Raw genomic sequence first — 13070 nt, 5'->3', positions numbered from 1 at the left:
AATGAAAAGTTTAAATATATTTAATAATATACACTAAAAGAACATGAAAATACTAAATATCTATCTACAGCAAACATCAGAGTTTCAGTCACAGGAAATATTGAAAATAACACCGATGGAAACTCCCACAAGTACAGAAAAACAGTATTTAGCTAATCTCGTGATCTGTTCTTGATTGACTAAAAGAATTACTGTTCCCTAGTTAAGTTACTTCCTACCGCATGGCAGGATGATGTGGGAGAGGGCCTTTCTAGTCAGGTTTCCAAGAACAAGACTGCCCCTGAGACTTCAGTCTCCACCAATATTAAAACAATATTTCTGTACAGAATGACATCACATACATCTGGTCATCTGACTTCTGGTTTCCACACTATTACCAAAACTAGAAGCTGCTAGGGTTTAGCACCTATGTACTAACATTACATATTATGGAGTTTTTCTAAGATCTGTTGCAGCATCTGGAAGCCGTAAAACAATACATTCATACCAGTCTTCCTACAGGAGCTACAAGCTATTCTCTAGCACAGGCATTGTGTTTGTGGCTCCCTTCAAAACTGTCCGATAACATCTTTATGGCTTAACCCATAAAGTAATTTGATTTCAAGAATACTTTTTTCAAAGTCAGGTGGATTAAAATTCTCTTCTCTTCTTTTCTCTTCCAGTGTATGATGTTAGAGTGTATACATTTAAACAGTTACAGTAATGCATGTACATTTCTTTTCTGTCCAGTAGTAAACACTGTAACTTTAACACAAGCAAATTTACAAATACATTTTTAAATACAAGCATCTGTACATATCAGTTTGATACACAAATGACATATAATTCTCTACAAAATTCCAGCTAGCTGTGCAGGCATATGTTACACATCCACTGCCCTAATTCTCCTGGCATGGCTGGCAGTGCCTCATATCATCACGCTGATGTTTGTATACTGTTGAAAATTTAAGGTCCAAGTGCAATCAAGATTCTGAGAATTGGTTAATTTTACAAATATTTAGAGACTTTGTAAGCACAGAGTTAAATAAGATATTTAACCTAGGTAAGAAATTGTTCCCCATATTATTGGAATTCTTAATAAATATCAATAATAATGGAATGAAAATAAGTCATATTTGTCACAAATTTATAAAATTCTTAAGTTAAATTTCACATATTTAGGCAATTCCTATTGGAACTATTCCTCAAAAATTAATAATGAAGACTCTTAAGAGTACAAGGAAATAATATTAAAATCTACACATAAAACCACATCTTTATTATATTGGAAAATTTTAACTTGGAAATTCTTACACAGCTTTTGTCACTACTAACAAAATTACAATTATTTATTTATTTATTATTTATTTAAATTTGTTTACCGGGAGTGTCCGACTGGACTTAGGTCCATTTTCAGCGGAGGCCCGGGGAGAAAAGCTCCACAGTTAAAATAAACAGACAGTATATACATTAGATTACATAGTGAATAACAATTTACATAGCAGTGACTTACAACATATTTACAGATGAAGAACATAGTACATCAGTAGACAACTAGAATCTTTATCTGTGAAGTGCATACCAGACATTAACAAATGTTACAAGAAGAAGAAGTTTGTGCTGTATAATAAGTACTGGCTTATGAGCATCTGAGCTTGCTATAATCAAGGTAGTTAGTGGAGTGGAAAGAAAGGTAGTGGGTGGATGATATTAGAGTGGGAGTTGCAAGGGCATAGCCAGCATGTTTTTAGTTGCGCTTTCAGTAAAGTTTTGAAGTGGGTATAAATAAGTTTTGAATTGTGTATAAATAAAGTAGAATTAAATGCTGGAGATGTGATTCAGAAATAATAGCTGATTAGATGCATATGGTATATGAATGTGAAGTCATCTCCCCTTTTTGGAAAGAAATTAATAACTGAATTCAGGGTCCATGGTCAGATAGATGTAATATTTCTAAATCTTTAGTTTTATTTAATGGACTGATTCCTGAGATAATTCCAAAAAACGCAAGTGCCTCTTCTTTGGTCTCTTCTTGCTGTAGCCAGAAAAGTAATTACTAAAAATTGGAAAAGTAAAGTTAACCCCCTAGTGTTGAATTTATTACTATGGCAAAAATTGTTTGCAGTAGTCAGTTGCATACTGTAAAGATGATAACTTCTAATATTACACATTCATATAAATCTTGGTTTTAACTTCGACTTAAAAATATTATTTTTTGTTGATATGTATAACTTTGATAACTTTGATATATTGATCAGCTGTAGACCTATGTAAATAATGATTTGTTTTATAATTGATTTTATCAAAGCCAAAAAAAATAATTAAAAAATACTATGAGTTATTACAAATGGAATTATCAGAACTTTCACCCATTCCCCCAGTGCTGTCAGGAGCCTGTTTTTTCACTGACAGCCAGCCTGCTGTACCTAAGAAACCAATTAGAATGTACAAAGTTCCTTAGTCTTTTAAGTTTTTATACTGTAGCCCCAGGTGCATGCAAGCAAAATCTGAGGGTAATGCTATTCAATGCTAGAAGTCTATGCCTCAAAATGCACCCACTCGAGGCACTCCTTAAAATGGAGAACATTGACATCTGTGCAGTGACAGAGACCTGGTTCAAGGCTCCAGAGTGCACCCCTGCATTACCAGGCCGTAATTCATACCACACCTTTCGGCCACTTAACCTGGACTGAAACACTAAAGGTGGAGGAGTGTCCATATTCATTACGGATGTCCACACCTCCAGGCTAGTTGCTCAGCATAATGTGTCTGAAATTATCCAAGTGCAGCTAACTCTGGGCAAGACCGCAATCCAAATTTTAGCTTGCTACAGATCCTGCACCCTGTCCCAGGACACCCTCTCCTCATTTCTTGATTACACTGAAAAATATTAGTGTACAACCCAACACCCTAATAATGGACAATTTCAACTACCCCCCATTAACTGGGAAAACTACTCCTGTACCAACTCTTTTGCTCAACATTTTCTGGATTCATAAATTCCATTGCCTTGGATCAATTTATCCACACCCCCAGCAGGGGCAGCAATATCCTAGACCTGGTCATTACCAACATGGGCGACCGGTGTTCCACACCAGAGGTCAATTTCTCATTGGTCAGATCCGATCACAAGCTAATCCCCGTAGACATCCACATCTTGCCCCCACCCCCCATTAGGGAAACCACCGTAAAAAATTTCTTCAGAGACAACTTCATGCTTCTTAAGACAGAAGTGGCAAATTTCATGATACCCACGGAGACGGACAATAGAGGTACGACTGACTGTTGGATCATACACAAATGCACTTTATAAACACTTACACGAATGCATGGATCGTGCTATCCCTAACAGAACCAAGATGCTATCCTCCAAAAAAAGGATGCCAGTCTGGTGGTCCCCTGTCATAATCAAACTCTACAACAGAAGAAACAAACTGTTGCAAAAAAGAGTAAAATCCCTTGATATGAGGAACTCCCTGGTCAGCCTCAGTAAGAAGCTGAGATCCCTCATAAAATCTTCCAAAGCTAGTTACGAAAACAAAATTGCCACTGATTCTAAGGACAACCACAAAGCGTTCTATAGCTGTGTCAAGAATCTCAATGGCAACACTCAGATCTGCCCTGAGTTACAGCACAATGGCAGTAAATATACAGAACCAACTGATATTGCCCACATCTTGGCAGATAGGTTCAGTGCTAACTTTACCCCCCTCTCACCCCTTAAAGGGCCCATCTCTATACTGGAAGAATGCAAAGTTCCTTTAATCGCGGCTGTACAGGTAAAAACCACACTCTCCAAAGCCAAGAATACAGCATCCATGGGACCGGACAACATCCCAGGCTGCATTCTACACGAACTACAGAACAAACTGGCACCCAACCTAAGTACCATGTTCAGTCATAGCCTCACCTCAGGCTTTGTGCCCACTGAATGGCACACAGCAAGGGTTATCCCACTCGATGAGGGGGAGCCACCACGGACCCTGGGAACTACCACCCCAATAGCCTGACGAGCCTAGTCTGCAAGGCCATGAAATGTATCATGATGGAACTTATAAACAAAGACTTTGGTAATCTCCAAACTCTGGCCCTCACCCAGTTCAGGTTTGTAAAAGGCAGATCATGTCTCCTAAACCTGATTGACTTCTTTGAAGCAGTCACCAAAGCCGTAGATGAGGGTAAGGTGGTTCACACAACCTATCTAGATCTCGCTAAGGCTTTCAACACCATCCCCCACTCTGGAATTATAGATAGACTCACTAAACTAGGTATAAATCTCTATGTCACAAGATGGGTTGCCAGCTGGCTCACTGACAGAACCCACACTGTGAACGTAGCAGACTCCAAATCTGACTTCAGACCAGTGACAAGTGGAGTACCACAGGCTTCAGTCCTGGGTCCTCTCCTATTTGGTATCTACTTCTCTGAAGTACAGGCTAACACAGAAAGTCTTTGGCTAACAAAGTTCACAGGTGACTGCAAACTAGGAGCCATAATCAAAACTCCTAATGATGTGGACATCCTACAAAAGGGCCTCATTGCGACAGATGCCTGATGTCAAAGCCATGGCCTCAAGCTGAATGCCAAAAAGTGTATTGTCATCCCCTTTGGTAAAAACTCTGTACCCATAAACTACCACATAGGCGGTAGTCTACTTAACACCGGAAGTGTGATAAGAGACCTTGGGACACAGGTGGACAGTAGTCTCTCCTTTGAAAATCACATCGCCACAGTACTCAGGAAATACTTCTACATGGCACACCTCATCACAAAAGGTTTCTCATCCAAGAAAAAAAGAGGTCATTGTTCCCCTCTGCTGGTCACTCATTAGACCCATTATAGAGTACAACGCCCCTTTTGGTATGTACCTCAGAAGACATCTACAACAAGTGGAAAGGCCGCAGAAATATCTCACAAAGAGGATTACCAGCCTCAAACAGATGCCCTATGCAGACCGTCTCAGAAAACTCCAGCTTTACTCCATTGCATATCGCCTACTCAGAGGCGGTCTGTGCCTAGCATACAAAGCTATGTCATACCCAGAGCTGTTGGACATGCTCCACTTAAAGAAATCCCAATCCCTCCAAGCTACACACTCTAGGGATCTAAACCTTGTCACCACAGTAAACATGCTGGAGGGATAGATTCCTGTCTCAGACACTTCCCATACTCTGGAGCAAACTAGCTATCTATATCAAACAAATCTCCTTATTAGCACTCTTCAAGAAAAATCTTGATGATTGGATGGGAAATAGGAAATTCACCCCGGAGATAACTTCTGTGGCTCTGCTTGACAGGGGCACAGGAAAATAAATTTCTTGGGTGGTGAAAGCCATGGTACCTTTTTGGCTAGGCTTGTGTAGGCCCTAGGACCAATAGCCTAGTAGCTACCTATGAACCCAGACCTGACTGAGCATTTCCAGTTTTAGTTAGTTTGGCTGTTGCCAAATGTTTTGTTAATTCTAATCCTACTTCTTCTGACAAGAATATTAAAGCTATTGATAAGCTTGAGAGAAAAAAGTGCATTGTTCTGTAGCAGTGATTTTCAGAATTTTGAATTGTCCGGCTCATATGTTACTGTATTATGACTAATTGTGTTAGTGTGAGTAAAATTTTAGCTGTAGTTACCTCTTCTGAGGAAAATTCTTCTTAGTCTGGTTTAGTTTTTTTTTATTTCTCAGGTCACTACATGTTGTTTAAAGTGTGTTTATGACTCTGAGGATAGTGCTTCCAAGGATGTTGCCACTAGTACTTTGTTGAGAAGGTTTGCCTGGCTGCATTCTCAAAATCTTCCAGAAGATGTAAAAATGAGATTTTGAATTCTCCTTTGGATAGAGATTTAGTTTTTGGACCCTCAGTGGAGGTTGGCAAAAAGTGTGATTAGTTTATTCAAGGAATCTCTCAGATTTTGCAGCCCTCCTTCCCTAAATTTCCAATTGATTTTCTGCACCCTCATTCAATTTTGGCAAGAAGTAAAATAAACAGTCTCAGCAGAACAGCAGAATGCTGGTAAATAGATGTTTAAAAAGTAATGGCAGGGATGTTCTAAAAGGAAAGCTGTGGACCCCCCCCCCACAAGCAAAGGACAGTAAAATAAGGAAAAATGTCTGTTTAAGGGACCTTGTCCCCCCTCCCTCTTTAGAAGTCCCTTATGCCGTACAGAAAGTCTGAATCTCCATTTCTCTCTTTGGCAACAGATTGTTTCTGACAATAGGCTCTGCAGCTTATCCATAGGATACATCTGTCAGTGGGAGGAAATTCCTCCCCTCTAGGGAGTTCCTCCTGCACTGCTGGACTAAATTTTTCACTTCCATCCTGTCATATACCCATGCTGTATAAGTGAGTAATGGAAGCAGTTTCTCTATCCCAGCTGGGAAAAAGATTTTTTATTTAGGAATGTTTTTAGCGCAAAATAAAGAAACATTCCTGGAGACCAATTCTGGTTATTTCTGTGCTGAAGCAGATTGTGATAGTGCCAAGCTGAAAATGTTTTCACTTAATGACCTGTTACCTCTTTTCCCTCATTTGAGGGTTTTTTTTTTTATAGTAATCTTAGATTTAAAAGATGCATATCATCCCATTCCTATTAATCCAGATTCCAGACATTTGTTAAGGTATTGTATATCAGGATCCCAATATCAGTTCTCTGCCTTACACTTTGGGCTATACACTAGTGGCATCTCTTTTGGGCCAGTGATCAAGGAGCCTCATTCCTCACCACTGACACTGGTGGGGAACGTTCACCGAGAAAGAAAATAGACACACACACTATTTTCAGATGCAACTCTCTGCACCAAGTACAGTTGCCCTTAAGAGCACACACAGAATGCACACTCTAGTCCTGGGGTTGGACTTTCTCTCAAGGCCCCAAATAAGACTCTCCTCTGACACAGCTATAGAGTTAAGTCCTTAGCTGGGTGCTCCAAGCCAAGTCATCTACCACCCTCTCTGTGAAAACAGTGCTTTCAGTGTCCCTGTTCAAAGTAGCTGACACACACACTCTCTGAGATTTGATTTTCACACACACACCTGGGAAAGGCTGGAACAATTTACCCGCTTTGCCACCTCCACTCAGACTATAAGGTAGATATGCTGCTACCAGAACACCCACAAAACCAGCTACTCTAAGGCTGTTACCAAGGTATCCAATTACTCTCAGTAAAATTAATACTTTTACAAATGGTAGTGTTTCCAAGCAACAAGACTTTCAGGAGTGTGGAGCTACAGTACCACTAAATAAATGTAAATACTCTCAAAAGTTAAAATATTGTCTAAAACACCATCCATAATGAAAGGTTTAGATATATTTAATAATAGATAATAAAAAGAAAAATATGAACGTACTGAATATCTATTCATAATAAAGACAAGAGTTTCAATCACAGGAAATATAAAAAAACAACACTGATGGGAAGATGCAGACAGATACAGAAAAAACAACATTTAACTGTTTCACTATGTTTTCCTAACTGACTGAAGAATTACTGTTCCGTACTTACTAGAGCAGTGCAAGATGAAGTTAGATGAGTCTCTCTTGTTAGGTCTAATAACAAAGTGCTGAGTGCCACTGACACATCTGTCACTAGTATCTAAATACAATGTCGGTGCTGGCTACAGAATGACATCACATCTGGTCACCTGACTGTGGTTCCCACACTTACCCCCTCATTAGATATTGAGTCAGGATTTGGCACAGATGAGTCACAATACACACACACACACACACACACACACACACACACACACACACACACACACACACACACACACACACACACACACACAGAGAGTTTTAGCTAAAGGCTTAATACAGCATCTGGAAGCTATAACACAATTCCAACACTTCTACCATTCCTGCAGAAAGGTGTTTCATAGATATTGCATCTCTGGCTGCATTCAGACCTGTGAGGTAAAATATTTATGGCATAAACCAAGTCATTTAATTTCAGGCTATTTTTGTTAAGGTTAGCTGGGCTGAGTGTAACCCCTTCCCTTCCAGTATCCTCTATTAAAATATATAAATTTCAGCAGTTACAACAATGCAGCCTGACATACATGTATATTTATTTTCTGTTAAGCAGGACACACTGATGATACACTTTTAACACAAGCAGCTTTACAAATACGTTTTAACATAAGCATCTGTACAAATCAGTTTGTTATTCAAATGGCATATAATTCCTTACAAAACTCAAGCTAGCTGTGTTGGCATATTTTACACATGCACTGCCCTACTCTCTCTGTAACACAACTTGACACCGTCTCACATCATCACACCACTGCTCTAGGAGAGTTCACAAAGTGTCTAGCTCTGGTCAAAAGAGCCCATTGCAGGTTACAAGGTATCCAAAAAGTTCTATATTTTCACCACTTGTTTATCTCTGCATATCTTTTTCAAATTGGTTGCCGCGGTGGTACGGCGGTAGCATTGTTACCTCACAGCAAGAGGTTCTCCCGTTCGATTCTCGGCTGGGCTTGGGAGTGTGGAGTCTGCATGTCCTCCCCACGGTTGGGTAGCGTTCGAAAGACATGCGTGCGTAAATGGGCATGCCTTCGTTGAAGGTTGGGCATTGAGCTGACACCTCAGCGTTTCGTAAAAATCTACTGCCAATCATTAGCAGACCGGAGTTCTGCTGTGGCGACTCCTTACCAGGAAAAGCCGAAAGACAAACAACAAAAAGTCTTTTTCAAATTGTCAGGAATCTCTCACTTGGTTAAGAGATCATCTGCATAGGCTGGGATTCAGAGAGAATATTCGGAAGTCCTTTTTGACTTGACATTTGGTGGAAACCTCAAATATCTCTGAATCCAGGTCTCCCCTCATGGTACAAAGAAGTCCTTCACAACAGACACCTCGACTTTGCCTGTGGAGCAGTGTCAAGAGAGAGAAAAGTGCAACGTCTCTGAGCCAAGAAACACAGAGCAAAGCATATAAACATAAAGGCTGTCAAATTGCTAAGTTATCTGTGGTCCCCAGAACCTCTTTCAGGTAATTACAGACAATACACAGTGATGTAGCGTGTAACAGACAAGGTAGAAACAGATCTTAACCCTATATAGACTAGCAGTTTTAATACTGGATATAGCTTGTACAGCACAATCTCACTCTGCAAGCATCTTACATTCTGTCTGCGTGAAATTGTGTAGCAGGACAAAGGTAGACCCTCACAGATAGAAAGTAGATCAGGGGTCTTTCAAGGATGGATACATCAGTGGGGAATTCCTCGGGCTGACCTTTTTGCCTTCTCTCTGAACATACTATTGGCAAAATTCGGTATCAAGACTCCACGCAAGAAGGCCTGGAAGATGGATGCCTTTTCGTTTCCTTGTACAGGAATGTTCATGTGTGCTTTTCAACTCTTTCCACTGATATCCAGGGTACTTCTGAAGATTGGAAGGAATCCCCCAAGATCATTTTGGTGATTTCCTTCAGGCTTAGGCAACAGTGGTTCTTTCTCATTTTGGAAATGGCCAGGGGCCATTACCTCAACCTTCACAGACTGGATTTACAAGTAGAAAAATACCTGTGATATGGTCCTAATAACTTTTAGATACTTATTTACAAAGGATGTGCATCTGGTATTAATGGAGACAAGAAAGCCTGCTACTAAAAATCATATACTAGTAAATGGAAATAGTTTTCTAGTTGGTGCCAACAAAACAATCAGCACAGATTTAGGGCTGTCGTTTCTCTGATTTTGCAATGTTTGTGTGAGTTACAATCCTATGGCCTCTCTTACTCCTCTGTCAAGGTTCATTTGTCATCCATTTCAATGTTTGCCCATGGGGACCCCCTCTTTCAATGCATTTCATGTAAAAATGTTTTTGAAAGGGGTGCTACATAAGAATCCTGCTAGAAATGTAGCGACTCCTCCTTGGGATTGTAATTGTACATTAGAGAAGCTACCACTTGCCCCATTTGAACCAGCGCAGCTGTCTGACTTGAGGTTCTGAACATGAAAAACAGTTTTACTGATTGTTCTGACCTCTTCAGGACTTCTGCAAAAAGAGCATCTGAGTTGCAACCCCTTATGGTGGGTCAGACTTCTCATTTTCCAGATGAGATAAGGTTTCCCTGAAAACTTATCCTTATTTTATGCTGAGAGTGGTCTATTAGTTTACTTTAAACATAACTGTCCAGCTCCCTGTGTTCTTTCCTGAGCCCAAGAATGAAGGAGAAGGGATGCTTTATACCTTGGATGTCCAGAGACAATTCGGATATTATCTTGACAGAACAAAATCTTTCATAATGATCAGTCAGTTGCTCATTTCTTTGTCAAAGCAGAGTCAAGGTAAACTCCACCAAGACCTTGACTTTATTTTTGGCTTTTTTTTTAAGAGTTGTATCCTAGAAGTATTCTAGAAGCAGGAATCTGTCCTCTCTGCATACATTTATAAAGCACTATAAATGAGATTAATTTTCCAGGTGCAGATCAGGATTTGCTCGACTGTTCTCCAGTGGCTCCTTGACCCATCCCCTTCCACCTCCCAGGTTAGCTAAGCTCTTGTAATCTACATATATAGCGTAGGCTGCTGCAGCAGTGATCAGTATGAAGTGCATAGTACAGTGGTGTAAGTAAAGCTACCATAATGGTAGATGTTCAGATGCCAGGGTGTGAAATTTTTTTTGTTTTTCTTAGCAATGTCCTCTCAGAGCTTAGCCTCTTTATCCTTCCCTGATGGGCTTGGCACCAAAACCTGTAAGCTGTCTAATAGTTTGGGCTTATGGAAGGTGTCCTGAAGTTTTAGGAAGCTGGACAGCTGTATCCTTTGCAAGATGTAACTCATATAGCTTAGGCTACTGCAGCAGAGATCATTTGCACATCTGCTATGATAGTTAATTTATACAACTGTACTCCTGGCAGGCATCATCTTGGTCATCTTCTTATGGTGTTGAGTCTTTTATTACGTGGTGGATCCTGGCTCCTGACAGGCAGCTGACTGTAATTTTCTTTTTGTTCAGCCTGGTGAGTGGGAGATCAGTGTGCCTGACTGTAGAGTCACCTATGACTAAAGTGGTGGGTATGTTGTCTTGCCTTAGGGGCTGTTGTTGGGAGGCACACTGGTGTTATGAGCTATGTGTCACTTTGGTTGTGACTGGTGTTTGTTTGCATTTCAGCTTCGGAGGTCCTTGTTGCTTGGGCAGGTTAATGTTAAGGACCTCCGCATATGTGGGTTTAGTGTTGCTATGTGTAGGTGTTGATGGTGTGGGTTTTGAAGGGCTATGTGTTGCTTGAGGTGTAGTGCAGGTGTTAACCTTCTCCTCTTGATTGTCTAGCACAATCTTGGCTTGAGAGAGCTTTGCTTCCAGTTTGGCTATGTAAGTGCATCTCTCGCAGGTTGTAGTGTTGTGTGGTAGGAGGAGAGGGTTGTCTGTGTATATGAGGCAGTTGGTGCATTGCCTCAGTATGCCCAGATTCACCAGGTGGGCAGGCGAAATCACTGGAATCTACCCTTGGGACATGCCTGTTTAGGTACTTTTTTGTAAAGTACAAGAGCTGTTTTCCCTTACCTTTGCAATGTACTTTGCAATTATAGGCTGTTTAGTGCCTACGATTAATTTATCCTTATTAACAAGAAGAGTTGAGTGCTTGTATCAGTTTAAGGCTTCCAAGTGCTTTCCAGCAGGTTCTAGAGCAAGTACTAGTCACAGGGGTTCAGATTTTAGTGCTACTACTGAGAAACCAGCTAGTTCTAAGGGAAAATTTGAAGAGCAGACTTTCTGGCACCTGGAGTAGTTTAACCGTGGCCCGTGGTGCTGCACAATGCGAAAAATGTGCAAACACACACGTTACTAAGACAAAGTTGAAAGGGATAGAAATCGGCCCAAATTGGCTAATAAAATTACATTTTCAGAGCTGGAACCCACTCCTCTAGTGTTAGGCAGTACAATGCTCACCACTCCCACTGGTAAGCAGTAGGACTTCCCTCTACCACAGCAAGGTATGGATAGCTCCGAACACAGAAAATAAAGTCCTGAAACCAGCAAAGCCTGGGATCTGGACTATACTAGCTAGGAAAGGCGGGAAACGAGCAAACAAGATAGTATTTTTCTGGGGGGGGGGGGGTTGGGTTTTTTTTGTTTAAAACAGGCTAAACAATGTAATAATACAGTAAATAAACACAGAAGAGGCTAACACACTTGAATGTGTGGCCCTAAACAGTAAATGCAATTAAAACTCTACAAAATTAGCATTTAAAACTTTTTAAATGAAGCAAGGCAAGTGCACAACTGAAAAACGATTTAAGAGGCAGTAATACAGTAGAATAAGTAGCTAATCTACATATACAGAAAAATCTATATATACAGAAAAGCAGCTAAAACAACATTAAAACAATTCAGATGCAGTGCAACCTAGACCACTTGAGGTTGTAGCAATATTAAGCCAAATACAGTTGTAATAAATGCACTAAAATATATTCTATATTTCCAAAATGTTTGAGAAGCACAGTCAGAACACAAGGAGATTCAGCATTTTTTTTTTTAAGAAAGGGAGAAAGGAGGAACAGAAGGAAAGAAACTAAGTGGGCTGGCCTTCTCAGATGTTCTCTCTGTAGTAGGTAGAATGAGCTAATGACACTAGACTGGGAGGAGTGTCCAAGATCAAATTTAGAGTAGGGGCGGGCAACTGCAAGGCCATCAGGTATAAGGACAAGATGCCAATACGGATGAAAGGTGGGAAGCTATTTTAGGCAGAAAACACTACAGAAATGTTTATCACAGCAGAAAACCAGCAGTGATCCAATAGCTATGAAATACAGTACAAGTATGCATTATACAATAAAATTGCTATAAATATCTAGACTAGGCAATAACTACTAAAAATAAGCAAAAAAAAAGAAAAACAGACTACTTACTGCTATGTATCACAGATGAGGTGTTCCTCCTCAGATAGCTCTGTGTGGAATTTTTGCTGTAAATGACAGGGAGTGGGTGTATTCTTTGACTTTTTTTTTGTTACTGAGGTCTGTTTCCGTTGTGACTTGTTCTCTTTCAAATGTGATGTAGTACTGTATTGTATCACTGTTATGAAATTCATATGAAGTGCTTACCAGTGGCCTTTAGTCTACTACTCCATTGCTTGTAGTAC

The 13070-nt window shown here is 40.2% G+C and overlaps 1 protein-coding gene across 1 annotated transcript in view; it reads left to right on the top strand.

Annotated features, from left to right (window-relative positions):
• Positions 1–13070, top strand: part of N4BP2 (NEDD4 binding protein 2) — a 1502684-nt gene that overhangs the window by 885370 nt on the left and 604244 nt on the right. The window lies entirely within an intron of this gene.

This window comes from Protopterus annectens, chromosome 2.part1, assembly GCF_019279795.1.
Source record: "Protopterus annectens isolate FY-2018-M chromosome 2.part1, PAN1.0, whole genome shotgun sequence".
Lineage (NCBI taxonomy): Eukaryota > Metazoa > Chordata > Ceratodontiformes > Protopteridae > Protopterus > Protopterus annectens.
This window is presented reverse-complemented; position numbering and strand designations above follow the sequence as displayed.